The following is a 16975-nucleotide window of genomic DNA, read 5'->3' on the forward strand; positions in this document are numbered from 1 at the left end:
AAGATCATGGCATCCGGTCCCATCACTTCATGGGAAATAGATAGGGAAACAGTGGAAACAGTGTCAGACTTTATTTTTCTGGGCTCCAAAATCACTGCAGATGGTGACTGCAGCTATGACATTAAAATACGCTTACTCCTTGGAAGGAAAGTTATGTCCAACCTAGATAGCATATTCAAAAGCAGAGAAATTACTTTGCCAACAAAGGTCCATCTAGTCAAGGCTATGGTTTTTCCTGTGGTCATGTATGGATGCGAGAATTGGACTGTGAAGAAGGCTAAGCGCCAAAGAATTGATGCTTTTGAACTGTGGTGTTGGAGAAGACTCTTGAGAGTCCCTTGGACTACAAGGAGATCCAACCAGTCCATTCTGAAGGAGATCAGCTCTGGGATTTCTTTGGAAGGAATGATGCTGAAGCTGAAACTCTAGTCCTTTGGCCACCTGATGCGAAGAACTGACTCATTGGAAAAGACCCTGATGCTGGGAAAGATTGAAGGCGGGAGGAGAAGGGGACGACAGAGGATGAGATGGTTGGATGGCATCACCGATTCAATGGACCTGAGTCTGAGTAAGCTGTGGGAGTTGGTGATGGACAGGGAGGCCTGGCGTGCTGCAGTCCTCGGGGTCACAAAGAGTCGGACACGACTGAGCGACTGAACTGAACTGAAGGCCGTGCAACCACGTGAATGTGTTACAGATCACCGGACTGCACACTTTAAAGCAGGGCCCCCAACCTCCAGATCTAATGCCTGATGATCGAGGCGGAGCTGACGTCACAATAATAGAACAAAGTGCACAATAAACGTAAGGCACGTGAATCCCAAAGCCACCCCAGCCCGCTCTGGTCCGTGAGAAAATCGTCTTCCTCAAAACTGGTCCCTGGTGCCAAAAAGGCTGGGGACTGCTGCTTTAAAATGATGAGTATTACGTGACTTACATCTTAAAACAACAAGAGCCAACAGCAAAAGCCCAAAGCCCACCAGGGCACAGCCGCCCAGCGCTCGGGCCTGCTCTGGCCACGACGGCACCTGGCCCACCTGACTTAGCCACAGCAGCAACACTGCTCACTGACGGCTCAGCGAGAGCCAGACCCTGCCTCAAGGAGCTCAGTAAACTCCACAGCGAACCGGGGTGCTGGGTGTTCTGATTCCGTGTCTACAATCTAGACACTGGAGGCCCCGGGTCACCCTGTATGCAAATCATCAGGATGTGAGCAGAACATACAGAAAAGTAAAGAGGGGCCACGTGCACTGCCCACAGCCCCGAGGCCCAGGCACCATCCACCGTCTCTCCACCCGCGGCCCCCAGAACATGAAGCTCCGAGGAGCAGTCACAGCGCTAGAGGGTCACCTGGGTGGAGGGGGCCAGCCCTGAGCACCTGCTCCCCGCCAGGAAGCAGAGGTGAGGCGGGAAGGGGACCCCGTGAGCTGGGCAGGGAGGCGGTGTTGCTCATTTTGAGGCCAGAGCTCCGCTTGCTGTGCTCAGGGTCCAGGCCTGGGCATGCTCAGTGGCTGGTGGCCAAGGGACCACGGGTTGACCTCCGTTCCCTTCCAGATGGCTTGTGCCCTCCCCAAGCAAAGCCCCCCCCTCCCCATATCGCCATCACCAGAGGACTCCTGGGACTACCGCAGACTTCTCTGCAGCTGCACCACGCAGCCCCCCACCCTGGTGACAATGCCCCTATTACGGAGAGGCTCCTACGGTGATGGACGGGTTTTCTAAACATCGGCTCCAGCAGCTCGCTCTGCTCAATGGTTCTGAAGTGCTGTGGAATGAGACATGGTGTCTGGGCCAGGCGTGCGGATGGCTGCCAAAACCACCAGCAGCGGGGGACGAAGCAGTGCGGAGCTGGGGGCGCTGGCTCCATCCCCCCTCGGGCTCACGTCAGCGGTGGCCGGGCTGCAGCAGAAGCTCTCTCCGCACAGGGCGGCGGTAAGGTCTGGGGTGCTGCAGGGCTGGGATCTGACCGCATCCCCTCCTGGAGTGGCCAGCCCCCCTCACAGCCTCTCTCGTCAGTGGTCACTGGGCGGGAAGGGTGGGTCCCCTAGTCACACAGGAAGAAGGACGGGAGCCCTTCTGTGTGGACACGGTGAACCTGAGCACCCTGGGCCTGTGGGCGGCATCGGGGGTCGGTGGCTACAAGCGGCAGTCAGGCTTTTGAAGGAGCTGGCGGGCAGCGGCACCACATGAGCAGGTGGACCGCTGCTTTGTCCATCCATTCATCCATTTGCCAAATATTATGTGAGTGCCCACCCTGTGCCATCTGCTGGGGGCAGTGAGGTGGGAAGCACACAAGCCCCCTGCTTCCACGGCACTCATTCGTGGTGGGAGACGCACGGTCATCTGGTAACAGCGACAGAGGCAGGGCTGTTGGCATCACTGTCACTACACGTGCTGTCCCTCGAGCGAGAGTTACCACAAGGCTGTGATGTTAGTACAACTTCCACAGCAGCTACGGGCACTCCTGAAGCCCTCTGTTCACATCAGATCACTCAGTTCCACGGCCGCCTGACAGGGAAGTGTCATCATCATGCCCATTTTGCAGATGAGAAAAACGAGGCACAGAAATGTAAATAACCTGCCCCATCCTATACTTGATGTGGAGGGGGTTTGGAATTCAGAAATCCTGGCTCCAGGGCCCTCAGCTGTGTGTGTCACACTCATACGTGATGCTATGATATGGTGAGTGTCATAAAGGAGGCTGCAGGAGCACTGAGTGTTACTGGGTATGTGTGTGTGTGTGTGCATGTGTGTAGGGGGCAGTGTGTGTGTGTGTGTGTGTGTGTGTGTGTGTGTGTGTGTATGGGAGGGAGTGGTGTGTCTGTGTGTGTTTAGGGGGGCAGTGTGTGTACGTGTGCATGTGTGTGTATGAGTGCGTGTATGCGGGGAGTGGTGTGTGTGTATGGGTGTGTATGTGTTTGTGTATGGGAGGGAGTGGTGTGTGTGTATGTGTGTGTTTAGGGGGGCAGTGTGCGTACATGTGCATGTGTGTGTATGAGTGTGTGTATGGGGGGAGTGGTGTGTGTGTATGGGTGTGTATGTGTTTGTGTATGGGAGGGAGTGGTGTGTGTGTATGTGTGTTTAGGGGGGCAGTGTGTGTGTGTGTGCATGTGTGTGTATGCGTGTGTGTGGGGGGGAGTGGTGTGTGTGTGTGTGTGTGTATGGGGGACAGTGTGTGTGTGTGTGTGTGTGTGTGTGTGTGTGTGTGTGTGCATGCATGCACAGGGGGCGGTTGGGGAGGAGGTCCTGGATCAGGCACTGATGCTGGAGAAAGGGGAGAATGAGAGGAGGGAAGGCCGGGCTGGTGGGGGAGACCCATGAGTCTCTGCTCTCCAAGTCTGGGGTGGGGGGCTCAGGCCCACAGGGAGCCTGCGATGTGTGACGTTTGGTCTCTTCTTTCACTCCCACTGCAACTGGCTGGCACATGTGTCAGCCCTGTGACGTGCCAGGGAACAGGCATGGTGCATCCGTCAGAGGGCTGGGGGTGGGGGGCCCCTGCCATCACCTCTGCCTCAGCGCCTCCATCCTGTTGTGGGGGGACAGGCAGTCTCTCGTACGGCCCCCCGCCCCAGGCTGTGAGCCTCTGGAAGGCGAGGGCTGGCGTTTACCTGTCTGTGTGTCTACAGGGCTCGATGCCCGCTCGGTCCACGGTGAAGGGTGAGCGTGGGGTGCATGCGGGCTGTCGGCTGTGAGGACCCAACGGCAGCACACAGAACCTGCCTGAGCCTGCTTCTTCCCCTAATTCAAGGTCTCACCCTTGCCTCCCGGCGCACAGGGCAGTCATGGCCACCCTCGGCCCCAACAGTGCGGCTGATAGAGCAGCGGACGTGCAGAGGGTTGTGAGCGTGATTTACACGCCTGGCAGAGCCTGGCCCCGTGTGGCAAAACGCTTCTTGGACGAAAGGCGCTCCATAAAATATCAAGTATTCTCCTTGTGAGGGCTAAGTGCCACAAATCAGATTCGGTGGCATAAAAGTAACATATTTATGATCCACTATCATATTGCAAATGAAATGAATGTAATAAAAATGTCACTTATACAAATACCTCTGATGTACGGATCTCGACCTATGAATATGAAAACAGACACCCAAGCACTTTTATTTGAATGTCTAATCATGAAAATAAATGAAGTCGTGTTCATTTCAATGTGTGCACTTGTGCATGTATCTGGAATATTGATTCCTAGGCACACAATAAAAATGTAATCCAGGAAACATGCAAAAGGGAAGAGATTTCACTTGGACTCAGGAGAAGATGAAATAACACTTTGCTAGAAATTCTTTGACATCAAAAATAAAATAGGAAAGGAAAATATAATCAACAGTTTCTGTCCATTAAAATCCTCTAGATTCAGTCTAGTGAAGGAGGCATAATGGTCTGTTTATTCTTGTTTGAATATTAAAGTCTGGAGTCCCTTCATCCTGACTCTTAACCTCCTTAACTAACTGCACAAATAACGAGCCTCAGCCGGTGATGACAGCTGTCTGGTGGCCATGAGCAGGGGAGGGTCTGTAACTAACATACCGCTATACTTGACAGAAAACCCCCAAAACATAGTTTCATCTTAGTTTAAAAACCATTTGCTGAACTAATTATGTAGATGAACCACCCATGGACTTGAAGGCAGGTGGATTTGTAACTAACAGGAAATACTCGGAAATACTTCCCCATTATTTCAGGATTTGGGATTCTTTCTCAAGCAATTAACAGAGCAGGTCCCAGTGTGGCCTTGGGCGGGGTTGGGGTGAGAGGAACACATAGCCCCAGGGTCAGGACCCCCTGGGCGGTGGGTACAGCGCCTTTCTCCCAATATTGCAGGCGCCATGGAGGCATGCGTAGAAACTGGAACAAAGACACAGAGAAAGGAGCTTAGAGGATGAGGCTGCGGCTACACTGTCTCGCTGCAAACATGACACGTGCCCTTTGGACCAGTCTGAGGACAGGACGCCCATGAGTGTCTGTTAAATGAATACAGCTCTGGTGGCTTCCCTGGTGGCTCTGTGCTAAGAGCTCAGGCCTGGCATGTGCTTAATCGAGTCTGACTCTCTGCGATCCCAAGGACTGTAGCCCACCAGGCTCCTCTGCCCATGGGATTTTCCAGGCAAAGAAGACTGGAGTGGGTTGCCATTTCCTTCTCCACGGGATCTTCCCGACCCAGGGATTGATTGAACCTGCCTCTCTTGCATCTCCTGCCTTGGCAGGTGGATTCTTTATGGCTGAACCACCAGGAACCTGCGTGTCAATTCAGGAGACACGGGTTCGATCCCTGGGCCGGGAAGATCCCACGTGCCTCAGGGCAACTAACCCTGTGTGTGCAGCGCAACCACGGGGCCTGCACTCTAGAGCCTCTGCTCTGCAACCAGAGAAGGCGCCGCAATTAGACATTCACTCCGCAACTAGGGAGGAGCTCCTGCTCACCGCCAGCTAGAGCAAGCCCGCCCAGCAATGAATACCCTGCACAGCCAGAAGTTACAACAACAACAAACTGAACACAGCCCTGTGCTAGGACCTTGCTTTGAGGGTTTCAAAACGGAGGTCAAAACAGCATCCTCCAGGGGCCGTTCCAGTGAGCCACGAGGCAGCATCCGAGGGCGTTGCAGGCCCTGCACAAGGGCAAAGCCTCAGGAATGGCCGGCGCTCACAGTGACCGGGCATGGAGCATACTTAGAATTTTTGGAGAATATTAAATATGCAGGTCTTGGTGGGGAGGGAGAACAGTCTGGATATAGCATTTGGAGAGTTTAACCGGGATCTACCAGCCTCGCTCAGCTTCTTCAAGTTATCCCAAGGACTTATAGAAAATCCTCGAATAGCTGAATAACAGAAGATCCAAATACTTCTGTTAAAGTGGTACCTTCGCCTAATAAAACTTTCCAAGCGATTTTAAATGCACTTCCCTCTCCCCGGCCGCTTTCAGTCATGCAGCGCTGACGTCTTAAGGGAGCCGTGCTCCTCCCGCCGCACACCCCCAAGCCCTTCCCTGCCGCGTCTGGGCGGGCGGGCGGGCAGCCGGGTGCGGCCGCCTGTCTCTCCGGTGGGCCCAGTGCGGTGGGCACCCTTGCACGCCAGGAGACTGGAGCTTGCTGGCTCTGCTGGAAGGGACAAAGCCTTTCCTCTGGAGAAGAATCTTGGATGAACTACAGCAAATAACCTACATTTAACTCCAGAAACAAACCCTAGTGCTTGACGCATGAAAGACAGCGCTCGGCCAGGAGCAGTGGAGAAAGTGCAGGCGGCCTCTGGGGGGCGCTACCGGGGCCCTCCTCTGCCCCCGCCTCTGGCAGCAAGGGACCTCTCTGCCAGGGTGGCTCCCAAAGCCCTGTCCACTGGAGGCGCTGTTTCCCCTGAGCGCCATCCAGCATCATCAGGGCTGAGATGAAGGATTTTACTGATGCTATTAAATTGGATGCTAGGACTGCCCTGTTGGCGCAGCGGCTGAGGTTCAGTCTCTCTCGGGGAAGATTCCACACGCCGCGGAACCACTAAGACCATGCGCGACACCAACTGAGTTCACGCCCCACAACTACCGAAGCCGTTAGGTCTGGTGCTTTGCAACAAGAGAAGCCGCCGCGCTGAGAAGCATGAGTACTCCAACGAGAGACCAGTCCCCGCTTGCTGCAACTAGGGAAAAACCCACAGTGAAGACCCAGCATGGCCAAAAATAAATAAGTAAAATTATATTTTAAAATGGGATGCTAAAAAATGGACATTGAAGACATTGTGCCTGGCCATCTGCCTTTAAATCAGGAGTAAACTCACACCCACTGCATGATCAACGCACCTCATCTGTTAGAACCTCCAGTTTAGGAAAGGACAGTTCAGCGTCCACTTCCAGGAGCCAGTTTCATGGGCAGGACATGCCTTGCTGTATAAGCAGAAGTTAGCTCTACCGAGCTCAACCTGCCCTCGTCTGTCTGAAAGGCTGCTAAGTGGGTTTTTCTGACTTGGTAAAACTGCAGGGAGTTTGAGAGTCAGGAATCTAGAGTCTTAAAATAAGGACCATGTATCCAGAGTGACAGGACTGAGCAGAAGTGCTGGTACTTCCCTTTAGATTTTTTTTCACGTGAAGACTTTAAGGCAATATCTGATGCTGGGGGGTGGGGGGTGGGGTTAGGAGGCGGGATCTTCAAATAACAAGAAGAAATTTCTCAGCAGACTGTTTCAGAGAAGCCTGTATCCTGCTCTGTGTCCCATACATTCTTCACAGCAAGTTACAGGCTGTCAAATATGAAACGACACTCTCCATGAAGATTTGTATGGAAATAGAAAAGACCTCAAATAGCCAAAGCAATCTTGAGAAAGAAGAATGAAGCTGGAAGAATCAACCTGCCTGACCTCAGGCTGTACTACAAAGCTACAGTAATCAAGGCAGTATGGTACTGGCACAAAAATAGGAATATACATCGGTGGAACAGGGTAGAAAGTTCAGAGGTAAACCCATGAACCCATGGTCACTTATTCTGCGACAAAGGAGGTAAGATTATACAATGGAGAAAAGAAAGTCTCTTCACTAAGTGCTGCTGGGAAAACTGGACAGCTACATATATGAGAATGAAACTAGAGCACTCCCTAACACCATACACAAAAATAAACTCAAAATGGATTAAAGACCTAAATGTAAGCCCACACACTGTAAAATTCTTAGGGGAAAACACAGAACACCGTATGACATAAATCACAGCAAGATCTTTTTTGATGCACCTCCTAGAATATGAAAATAAAAACAAAAATAAACAAATGGGATCTGATTAAACTTAAAAGCTTTTGTACAGCAAAGTAAACCATAAACAAAACAAAAACACAGCCCTCAGAATGGAAGAAAGCACTTATAAATGAAGCAATCAACAAGGGATTAATCTCCAAAATATACAAACAGCTGAGGCAGCTCCATATCAGAAAACACAACTGAATACAAAAAATGGGCATTAGACCTAAACAGATGTTTCTTCAAAGAAAACAAGATGGCCAAAAGGTACACGAAAAGATGGTCAACATCACTAATTACTGAAGAAGTGCAAATCGAAACCACAGTGAGGTACCCCCTCACACCAGTCAGAGTGGCATCATCAAAACGTCTATAAACAATAAATGCTGGAGAGGGTGTGCAGAGAAGGGAACCCTCCTATACTGTTGGTGGGAATATAAATTGCTGCAGCCACTATGGAGAACACCATGGAGGTTCCTTAAAAAACTAAAAATAGAGCTGCCTCATGACCCAGCAATCCCACTCCTGGGCATGTATCCAGAGAAAAGTCTATTTAGAAAAGATACATGCACGCGAATGTTCACTGCAGCACTACTTACAACAGCCAAGACATGAAAGCGACCTGAACTTCCATAGGCAGAGGAATGGATAAAGAAGATGTGGTACATATATAACGGAATACTATTTAGCCCTAAAAAGAACAAAATAATGCCATTTGCAGCAACATGGATGAACCCAGAGATTGTTATACTGAGGTCAGACACAGAAAGATAAATATCATATGACATCGGTCATATATGCCGGAATCTTTTTTTTTTTTTTTTTAAAGTACAAATGAACTTATTTACAAAACAGAAGTAAAGTCATAGTCACAGAAAACAAACTTATGGTTATTTATGTGGATGGAGAGGGGAGGGATAAATTAGGAGACTGGGATTGACATCTACACACTACGATGTATAAAACAGGTAACTAACAAGAATCTGTCGGTTCACACAGGGAACTCTACTGAATGCTCTGTTAGTGGCCTATGTGGAAAAATGTGTATATGCATAGCTGAACCAGGGCTTCCCTGCTGGCTCACTGGTCAACAATCTGCCTGCCAAGTAGGAGACACGAGTTTGACCCCTGCGTCAGGAAGATCCCCTGGAGAAGGAAGTGGCAGCCCACTCCAGGATTCTTGCCTGGGAAATCTCATGGACAGAGGACCTGATGGGCTAGAGTACGTGGAGTCACGAAAGAGTTGGACACGACTGAGAGACTAAACAACAGCAACGGAATCACTCTGCTGTGCACCTGAAATTAACAGAACATTGCAAGTCAACTATACCCCAAGAAATTCTTCTTAAAAAGGATGGTTCTAATGACCAAAAATTTCATTCCTCTGATCCCCTAAACCCAATTCATTTTCAGAAAATAAATTTCCGTTCTTGTTGACATTCTCCTGTTTTCCCTCCTAAAACATTTTATAAAACAGAAACCAGGTCCTTCGCCTGGGGAAAGTGCTGAGATGCAGCCTCAGGGACTGCCCTGCAGGCATGGGACCCCTGACAAGCCCTCAGGGCCAGGGCGGGGGTGCAGCGTGGGAAGGGCAGCGGCCCCACCCTTTGGCTCTCCCCCTGCAGACCCCCTCTGCACCCTGACACCTCAGCGCCTCCATCCAGAGGTGGAGGCTGTTCCCAGCCCCTGCATCTGGGCTGGCCCACAACGCACTCCAACAGAGCCCAGCTGGAGTTGAGCTGCGCCAGCCTCGGCGTGGAGAGCACTGTCACTGCAGGAACAGGCCAGGCCAGCCTGCTTTTGGAGGAGGGACAGCAGCCCAGGCGGGATGTTCCCAGATCAACTGAGAGCCCTGAACCTGGGAGGGTGTTCCAGCAAGACTGGGGGCAGGGGTAAGTTGGGAGACTGGGCTTAACATATACACACTATTATACATAAAATAAATAACGGGTAAGAACCTACTGCATAGCACTGTTTATAATAGCCAGGACATGGAAGCAACCTAGAGGTCCATCCGCAGACAAATGGATAAGAAAGATGTGGTACATATATACAGTGGAGTATTACTCAGCCATTAAAAAGAATACATTTGAATCAGTTCTAATGAGGTGGATGAAACCAGAGCCTATTACACAGAGTAAGTCAGAAAGAAAAACACCAATACAGTATACTAACACATATACATGGAATTTAGAAAGATGGTAACGATGACCCTATATGCGAAACAGCAAAAGAGACACAGATGTATAGAACAGACTTTTGGATTCTGTGGAAGAGGGCAAGGGTGGGATGATTTGGGAGAATGGCAGTGAAACATGTATATTATCATATGTGAAACAGATCGCCAGTCCAGGTTTGATGCATGAGACAGGGTGCTCAGGGCTGGTGCACTGGGATGACTCAGAGGGATGGGATGGGATGGGGAGGGAGGTGGGAGGGGGGTTCAGGACGGGGAACACATGTACATCCATGGAGGATTCGTGTCAATGTATGGCAAAAACCACTACAGTATTGTAAAGCAATTAGCCTTTAAATAAATAAAATAAATTAATTTACAAAACAACAAAAAAAACCCACCACATAGCACAGGGAACTCTACTCAGTCCTCTGTGACAGCCTATATGGGAAAGAATTTAAAAAGAATGGACACGTGTGCACATAATCTGAATCACTTTGCTGTACTAACTATTGTTAGTTTCAACTAACAATGATGAAACACAACATTGTAAATCAACTAGACTCCAACATAAAACAAAAATTAAAAAAACAAACCAAAAAACAAAAAAACCCTTCTTTCCCAAAGGACTTTCTTCCCAAAACACACTGGGGGGATCCGGCCCACGGGGTGAAGTTGGCAGAACCACGCTCTAAAAACATGCCCTTGATTTATAAGAAGTTGTTTGCACGATAAATCCAAATTAGGGAAGAAAGTATTTTTAACAAACAGAAAGGGCTTAACTCCCACTCTCCCACGTTTGTTTTTCCCTTTGATTTCAGTAATCAGGCCACAGGGTGGACATCAACTGCTTTTTCTGCCCTGCACCAAAGCCCCACATCCCCACAGACTCTCTTCTGGAGACCCTCCTTCCCATCTCCCCACCGTCCCTGACTGTGACACACATCCAGGCCCTGGCTGAGAGCTAGAGGTGGACTCTTCCCCTCACCTCACATAGAATAAAAAGCGGGACTTCAGCACAGTGGTAAAGAATCTACCTATCAATGCAGGAGATACGGGTTCAATTCCTGGGTCCAGAAGATCCCCTGGAGGAGGGCAGGGCATGGCTACCCATTCCAGTGTTCTTGCCTGGAAAACCCCATGGACAGAGGAGCCTGGCGTGCTACACTCCATGGGGTCGCAAAGAATCAGACATGACTGAAGCGATGGAGCAGGCACATACACCCCCTCCTCCCCAGACAGCAGCGGGGTCAGTGGAGCAGGAGTGAGGGGCAGGGCAGGGGAAACCCTCCTGGGGAGGGAACACCTGAGCGGAGAGCAGTGAAGTAGGTGGAGAACCTCCCAGGCCTTGGGGAAGGGTGAGCACCCCGGAAGCGGAGAGACTCGGGGGTCTGAAGTCCTCGTGTTCTGGGAGGTGTTCTAGGGATGTGAGGGGGTTCCAACTCTCACAAGGCCTCTGAACAAAGCTTGCAAACCCACCCGGTGCAGTGATGCCCAAGGCCGATGCCTACAAGTGCATCAGGCAGACATGCGCCAAAGGCCTCCAGGCACAGCCCTCGCTGGGGGTGGGAGCCTGGATACACGAGATGCGATTGATCAGTGCAGCACGCTCACTGCTCCACAGTCTCAGGAAGCAACACCTCAGATGATCTTGGAGGCGGGGGTGGGGGGGGTCTCCTCCCAAATCCTTATTCTTCTTTAATTTCTATTCAGAGAGTCTCCAAAGTTGTTGCATTCCCCTCTGCCCTTTTGCAAGATGGCCTATTCAAAAAGGGAGTCTCACAAACAGTGAAACCTAATTCACATGGAGAAGAAGAAGAAAGATGTATCCGGAGATTCTCTAAAGAAAACTGACCTGCACCCTGCCCACCCTTCCTCCAGGGATGCCAAAGAGCACACCTGGGCACCTTCCACAAGGAAGGACGGTGAGACTTGATGGCCAGAAAGGTCGACAGACAGCAGCCAGTAGGGTTCTGTTTTATTTACCCATGTCTTTCCAGAAAAACAAACAAAAAACTGCACAATATGGCCAAAAAATATCCTCTCCCCAGAACTAAAATTTTAAGACATTTAAGCACCATTACTTTTCATCATTGACTCAATGGACACGAATTAGAGCAAACTCTGGGAGACAGTGGAGGACAGAGGAGCCTCCGGTGCTACAGTCCGTGGGGTTGCAGAGTCGGGCCTGACTTAAGAGGCTGAGCAACAACACTTCACATATTTCATAAAATTCACCAAGTAAACGATACTTTGCACATCTTCCTAAGATTTCTGTTTTTCATTTCAAAGCTTCAAAACATAAAATTATACCTCAATGGGCGTGTCATTAATTTCTCCTTTCCTGACAACATGTATTTATATTTAAGTGTATCTATTTTGGAAAGTTTCAAGCATGCTACAAGTAGAGAAAATGGTACCACAAGCCCCCAAGCCACTCAACAGCCGGCTTCAATGATCAACTTCTGGCCAATCTCCTTTCCTCCCGGACTCCTCCCTCCAGAGGATTTTGAAGAAACCCCAAGAGGTCGAGATGTTGCATGCTTTCCTCTGAAAAAGGAAACTCCAACTCCTTTTTTTTTTCATAACTTTTTCCATACCCTTGCTTCATTTTAGCAGAGTGAGGTTTCATCTTTTTCTTACAGATTTTAGAAGGGAGAGAGGTCGAGGGGGAGACTCGACCTGAAACCTGGACCACAAGTGCAAGATGGTGACCTTCCTATACTCAGAGCAGAGCCAGCCATCCTGGAAATGTCCAGAACTCGAGGAGCGGTCACGCTGCCCTCACCAGCCACCGAGACAAGGATGTCCACCACCTCCTCTCCGCGTCCCTTCCGACCAGAGCGAGCAGCATTCCCAGCTCAGCATGCCCCGTGTCTTGAGATGCACACAGCAGAACTCTGCAGGCAGTTAAGGGTGGCCGGACCTTAAGCTGGAGAGGAATGCTGGACTCTATAGTGATATTCTTCTAATTCCACTGGGCCCCCTGTCCGGCCTGTTCCCCCACTTACCCTGGAATCTTCTGACTAAATTTGGGAAACTGCACAATGGTAGGGCCACTCCAGCAAGTGCCATTTTTAATCACACAGATGTTCCATTACCAGGCATCCTGTCCGCAGAGGGGCCTGTGGTCAACCCTGAGGGTCAACCTGACCCTCCTACGCCAGGGCTCTTGGTGATAGCCGTCTTATTTCCAAACTGGGAAAGGCCAGTAAGTTGTGGGACTTCCTTACGATGCATCTGGACTTTTAAAAAAATAGCAAGAATTATGAAACATTAAAAAGTGCCTTGAGCTAACTTCAAAAAGAGCAATGCTGGGACGTCCCTGGGGGTCCAGCGGGTGAGACTCCGAGCTCCAATGCAGGGGACTCAGGTTCCATCCCTGGTCAGGGAACTAGATCCCACGTGTCTCAGCTCAGAGTTCACACACCACAGCTAAAGAACCCACGTGCTGCAATGAAGAACGAAGATTAAATATCCCGTGTGCAGCAGCAAAGACCCAGTGCAGCCAAATACATACATTTATATGTGAAAAGAAGTAAGAGATTTATAATATAAGTAATAGACTTCCCTGCTGGCTCAGACGGTAAAGCGTCTGCCTGCCATGCAGGAGACCCGGGTTCGATCCCTGGGTTGGGAAGATCCCCTGGAGAAGGGAATGGCAACTCACTTAAGTGACTTAGCAGCAGCAACAGCAGCAGCCAGTATTCTAGCCTGGAGAATTCCATGGACAGAGGAGCCTGGTGGGCTACAGTCCATGGGGTCGCAAAGAGTCGGACAAGACTGAGTGGACTTCACGTCACTTCATGTCAATAGATTTATATATAAATATATATATTTAAATATTATAATTTTAAAAATATATATTTATATAATTTAATATATATACTTATATATAATTTAAATATATAATTTAAAAAATATATACTTGTACTTAAATATATATATATATATTTAAAGAGGAATGCTTAAGAATGTGGACTGGACTTCTCCTCTCCGAGAACTCTTGCTGATTCCCATATTTATAATGAGGCGATGGAGGGCCCCTTTGAGAAAGCTAGTAAGAAACACTGCACCTGAGACAGCCGTATGCTGGGACCCCCATAAGGCCTCCCTGCAGCACATTTAAAGGGCTCTCTACCCCGGGAGCATCCCGAGCCCTCCTCTCCCCCTTCATGAGTTCTGAGATCCTGCCCAAGCCATCTAAGCACGTGCACCCGGAAGGCACGAGCCCCACCTCTGCCCCTGACTTCCCACCCCGCGTCAGACGTGCGCCTACCGCCCCCGGACGTCGCTCAGCCCCACCCACCGACCCCCTCCTAAGGGGACCCCTGATGCCCTCACCCGACCCCGCCCTGTGCTGCTGTCAGCTGAGTGACTCCGGACCCTCCGCCTGGCCCGGGCCCCAGTGGGTCCCCCTAATCCCGTGGACCTGCTGAAGTCGGCTCTGTCTGCCTGCATCCTCTCTGTGAGTAACATTTGCAGACAATAGCCCAGCTGTGAACGCTAGGCAAAAATAATAATAAAATAGCAATAAAAGTGTTAGAGCTAAAACAAGCCGTGTCCACAGAGGTGTCCTGACTCATTCTCTCTCGTGGGGCCCCATAAAGCATCCAGGGGAGCGCTCAGGTGACCAAGGTCCTCACTATGGCACTTCATTGGAGGGAGCAACTTGCTGCTCCCAGCACTCTGCTAAGATCCTGTCCCTGCAGGCTTCATGACGATCTTATTTTGCAGGTCATGACCTTCTCAACCCCTTAAGACAGACAAACACACATACACACGCTCACACTCACTTATTCCCTTTCCAGAGGCTCCAGAAAAGTAGAGATGGTGAACTGGCCATTGTCAACCATGCAGACTGCTTTGACTCCCCAGGACCTTAACTGCAAAGGGGCCCCTGGTCTCAACCCACTGTGTTTAAGCGGCACATGTTCTCAGACTAACCTCACCTTGTTTGGGTACTGTGACAGAGGACTCCCTCCCTGTGCCTGGAATGTTTCAAACATGAGGAGGGGACTTTGAACGTGTGTCCTGAATGGAGACCTGGGGGGTGGTTAGAGCTGCCAGGGATCCCCTTACTGATCCCTGGAGTCCCTCTCTGGTGCTCTCCGTCATGACACGGCGGCAAGCGCTGGGTGCGGGAGCTGGTTTACGTCTCGACCCTGGCCCGGGAGCTGAGCGAATCCCAGCAAGGCACCTGGCTTCTCTCCGTGGTAGCTGCTCCGACCAGGAGGGCAAGGTACTAACCCAACACAGGTGCTGAAAAGATCCAGAGCGCGACGAACAGTCACCAACTTTGCGGCTCTCCTTTTCGTGCGTGGCCCCTCATAACAGTTCAGAGCAAGCATCTCCTCCCTGCGGCTGAACCTCCCAGTCCCTGAATTTCCAGTGTGCTCCGTCGTGTCTCCCAGCGGACAGCTGAGTCCCAGGATGTCCTGCTCCAGCTGCCATGGGTGATGTTCTGAGAATGAGGTGCGTAGAGCAAAACCCAACAGCGCTCCAAAACGTGCTCTGCCCAGCCGCAGACAGAGAGCCCCGCGGGCCTCCAGAGTCTGATCCGCCCAAGATCATAGGAGCAGACAGGCTGGCCCGCGGGGAGCCTGTGCCCTCGGTCTCTCGGGCCGGCCGCCCAGCGCATCCCGTGGCGCTGCATCCGGACACCTCGTCTCCGCGAAAGGCGTCTCCGCTGGACCCGCCCGTCGTCGGTCTCTCTCGAGATCTGCAGGAAGCTCCAGCTCTTCCAATGTTCTCAGTCTTCCATGCTCTTCTCCGGGACCAGCTGTAGGTCGGAGGCCTCTCCTTTGAGTCTGTCTGTCTGTCTGTGGGCCTGACAGCCCCACGCGGCCTCCTCTCCCCTGTCCTGGACTCCTTGGCGCCTCAAGGGGGCCCAGCAGGCAGGGGGACCCTCAGAGGGGCCGCTGCTCGCCGGGGGCCCAGGTGACTGCGCAGCACACAGCGGACGGATTCCCCACTCCCAATCTGGACGCCAGTGAGACTTCAACCAGGAGGCCACAGACGGGAAGAGCCCAGCCTCCCTCCTAAAGAGGCGAGCAGGCCTTACCACCAGAGTAAACAGTTAGATGACTACGAGGCTCCAAATGCAGAGTCAAACCTCCTCGAAATGAGATCCCCCGGGGCTCGCCCTGAAATACCCGTAATGTCAGCTGCCGCTTCAGTGGGTATTGGAAAAATATTTAGAACTAAAATATGGTATTTCTCCAGGGGGCGTATATCAAAAACGGGGGGAGAGCAGCAATTACTAGAGGAACTCGATAAATCTCCTGGCTACCTGTCAGTTCTCTCCAGGTGCGCCAATAACATGTACTAGAAGGACTCACATCTTGCTGTTTCCTCCCCCCATTTTTTTTTTTTGTTTGTTTGTTCAAGCCTAGTGAAGCTCCATTCAGATCATGGGCAGGAAAAAAAATACCCTATAAAATGCAGTCAGTGACTTAGAGCGTACACCACATTTAAAGGAATGGGCTTCAGAAATGTAGAAAACAAACTAAGGTTACCAGGTGGAAAGGGGGCAGGATAAAGTGAGGAGATTGAGACTGAGATACACTCACTACTATATATAAAACAGATAACCAATGAGGACCTACTGTACAGCACAGGGAACTCTACTCAATGCCCTAGAATGACCTATATGAAAAGAATCTTAAAAAAAGTGAATATATGCATACATATAATAGATGCACTTTGCTATAGACCTGAAACTAACACAGCATTGTAAATCCACTATATTCCAATAAAAATTAATTTTTAAAAAGTCCATTTACAATTAAGAAATGTTGTCCTACTAAATTAAAAAAATTAACACCAAAAGAATGGACTTAGCTAAGACTTTCCCTCAGTGCTGCTTACAATCCAGGGAATCCGAATGCCAGTCTTCCTGTATTATTCATTCCATAATTGCTGGGTTTTATTAGAAATATGATCTATTATAACCTTGAATAGAGTACATTAAATGACATTGAAAATTAGATTATTCTGATTATTAGAGAAGTGAGAAATGTGCTAAACATTTGTAAGACTGATAATCAATCAGGGTATCCATCTGAGTGTAATAAAAATCAATCTGGAGC

At 50.2% G+C, this 16975-nt stretch overlaps 1 protein-coding gene and 1 non-coding gene across 7 annotated transcripts in view; one reads left to right on the forward strand and one right to left on the reverse strand.

Moving 5' to 3' along the window:
• The window catches only part of RARB (retinoic acid receptor beta), an 888683-nt gene that overhangs the window by 33010 nt on the left and 838698 nt on the right, over positions 1 to 16975 (reverse strand). The window lies entirely within an intron of this gene.
• TRNAG-GCC lies at positions 13453 to 13524 on the forward strand. The gene has a single exon. It is a non-coding gene; the product is annotated as a tRNA-Gly (tRNA).

The sequence above is a fragment of the Bos indicus x Bos taurus genome, chromosome 27, assembly GCF_003369695.1.
Source record: "Bos indicus x Bos taurus breed Angus x Brahman F1 hybrid chromosome 27, Bos_hybrid_MaternalHap_v2.0, whole genome shotgun sequence".
NCBI classification, from domain to species: Eukaryota; Metazoa; Chordata; class Mammalia; order Artiodactyla; family Bovidae; genus Bos; species Bos indicus x Bos taurus.